A 3,116-nucleotide genomic window follows, 5' to 3' on the forward strand; every position below is an offset into this window, starting at 1 on the left:
CCTAGTTTTGCTGCATTCCAACAAATACAAACGTGAAATGACACCCAGTAGATGAAACTGGGTCTCGTGTGCTAAGAGAGAAAATTGCTTTCAGTTCCAGTCACTCCACTCTCCACCCGACTGAAGCTGCACGTTGACATTAAAAGCTGCAGATCTTCTGAATCAGCTGTTCTCTGCATCTGGACTCCTGCTCAGAATTTCAACTCAGTAGTTACCTGGCCTCTTTCTTTCACCAATCACATGCCCTGTGCAAACACACACTCACACAGTGGTATTCAGAACGTTACACCCTCCCCTACCTCACATGTGATGCATGAGCAGACAGATTTCTTACACGTGTTTTCTCATATTGTCAAAGCTTTTTTTCATTTCCACAGCCTTCATGGAAAAGTCTTTGGCTTACATGATATAACCACTCCACCAGACTCAACTTTCCATATTCATGTAATACTAAGAAAATTGGATTCTTATAAAATCTTTCCACATGGGACTCATGTTGTTTTCCTCTCTAAGCCTCTTTTGTTTGACCCTCTTTACCCCATCACCCCTTTGTTTTCCCATGTTAATGTCCCCCCTTTCACCCTCAGCTTTGTCACCTTCTTCTCATTTATCAGCCTGATCTAGATTAGTGCTTTGCTCACTAACAGCACTGTTGGTGTAGTGGTATCATACAAGATTCCCATTCTTGTGATCTGGGTTCGATTCCCAGGCAGTGCAGGAATTATAACTTAGGTTCACCTTCAATCTTAGATTTAAAACATATATATATATATATATATTTTACTTGTGAGCTGCCATGAAATGTATTTCCTATATTAATGGTCTCAGGGGATGGATCATAGTCCTTTTGTATTGTCAACATAAGGTCAGATTTTTCATTTGTCCAGTACCATCAACATTAGCTCTATGTTATATTTTGTACCATTTAATAAATGCTAGCATGTGGACATTCCAACGCTGCCATGCTGACTTTAGCATTTAGCTTGGATCAACACAAATTCAGAGAGCTGCTAGTGTGGTGGTAAACCTTTAGTCTTTGTAAATTACTAATCTGGGGAATTTATTCCACTGCTGCAATTAAATACTGTCAAGCATTTCCAGAATAAGTGCATCAACTATATGTATACAGCACAGAGGCTATAAAAATACACTGGCCTGTTCTCATTCTCCCAGTGAAGCACATTCTCATATCTCCCCTTAGATGCAGTGCCTTCATTTTTCATTGCTTTCATGCATCAGATAAATAGCAAAACCTTGAGCATGTGTTTGTTCACAACCAGTCCCTTTTATTAAGCAGTCCTTTTTAAGGCGTCACATGAGAACTCTTGCATGAACAAACACCAGAATCTGCCTTTTTCTGCTGCCTTTTTGATCCAGCAACCACAGGCCACACAACCACACTACAGGGGTACATACTTGTCCCTCCACCAGCAAATTCCACATGAAAACCACATGCATTTACATAGTTAATGAGCCAAATCTCAACAAACAGTTTCTGTTTTTACCGTCATAAGATATGTCTTGGCTTTTTCATATTTGGATTTTCTGTGCTGGAAACATTAAAGTGTCAAAACTGCTTCTCAAAACAAACACTAGCATATTTATGCAGACTTTAGTGGACGAGACAGTGTATTAATAACTACATGAGTGAGATGCAGTGTCACAGGCTGCATGCTCAGTCTGCTCCAAGAATCTAAGTACTGCAACCTCAACCATGTTCTACACCTGATACTCTTCTCTGTTAGTCTGAACTCAGAAAACCAGTGCCTCTGTATAATTCATCTACACCTTTTCTACACATTCATGCACCGACACATACACATACCATGCATGTTTGCAGACATGCGTCCACAACTGACAACACACAGAAGCGGCAAGGCTTACAACAAAACAGCTTACATAGTCTTTGTTTACATATTTCATGAGTTAGACTTGCATGTCTGAGTCTTAATGGAGAAATGTTGAATTATGGGCCCCTGGGTGCCACATTTTGCTGGTCACATGCACATGAAAGCTTAAGGAAGATGCTCTCACAAACACTACCACTTTCTACCTCCAGTCTTTTCTCACACACACGTAGATAACTAAATGAAGATTATTGACGTACTGTAATTGCTCACTTCATGTCCACACAGACAATTGCAGCAATAGATGCACTCACACAGCTACAGTTTGAGTTCTCTGTTTGATAGTACAATGCTGAAAAGGCTCATGGGATCTCACCGTGTCAAATGTAAATGCTTCTCAGGTCTGGCGTTCAACTAGGCTATTATCCTCACATGCAAGACACCTCACACCACTAGACACACACACTCACTTTCACCCCCACCATGCATGAGTGTTAGCAGAAAGGGAAAGAAAGGGGACTCTTAATGGTGTGACACCTTTTATGGCTGGGACAGTGTGAATCAGACAAAAATGGGTGGCACTGTGGGGAAAAGGATCATTGTTACCTTCCACCTCTAACACACAGGAAGCACAGCAGTGCATTTGAATGTTCATGCACAAGGCCTTTGAGGTTAAAACAAGCCTTATCTAACAGTCAGACATGACAAGTGATATCTGAATTTAGTGATGCCAGCAGACGAACATTCTGCCCTCTTTTCTCACAGCACCCATCATGATTTCACTCTCACTTTACCTTCAACTCTGACTCAGTTTTACAAAGGCGAACAAACGGTAGAAGTGTGGCTCTTAAATAAATCAAACTGCATTTGGTGCATTCTTAAAGCACACAAGACACAGATAGAAGTTTCTCCCCAGACCCAAATAAATCAAACCAGAAGCAGCCTCTCAGACCCGAGCCATTACACCTTAATAATACACTGTTTTAGCCCCATACACTCACACACCAACTTTCTTTCCTGTCTTGCAAAATTCCTTGGCTCATTCTGGCGACCTAGTTTACAGCCCTCGCCTCTGAGCCACAGAGAGTTGGTTCCTTTTGAAGATGCATTGAGCAGCACAGCATTACAAGCCCATTATAGAGCTGGAGGAGGAGATATCGCTAAATTACCAACTGGCAATTCTTGCGGGAATAGCAGTATGTGCTATTCACTTAACCATATTAGTTTTTATGACTCCATAAAAAATATTTTCAAGTGCACATAAATAAT

General features: G+C 41.0%; 1 non-coding gene across 1 annotated transcript; it reads left to right on the forward strand.

The window, feature by feature from the left end:
- The first annotated feature begins 646 nt into the window (after window positions 1-646).
- trnag-ccc (transfer RNA glycine (anticodon CCC)) lies at window positions 647-717 on the forward strand. Its single transcript has one exon. It is a non-coding gene; the product is annotated as a tRNA-Gly (tRNA).
- The last annotated feature ends 2,399 nt before the right edge of the window (window positions 718-3,116 follow it).

Source organism: Mastacembelus armatus, chromosome 7 (assembly GCF_900324485.2).
Source record: "Mastacembelus armatus chromosome 7, fMasArm1.2, whole genome shotgun sequence".
Classification (NCBI taxonomy): domain Eukaryota; kingdom Metazoa; phylum Chordata; class Actinopteri; order Synbranchiformes; family Mastacembelidae; genus Mastacembelus; species Mastacembelus armatus.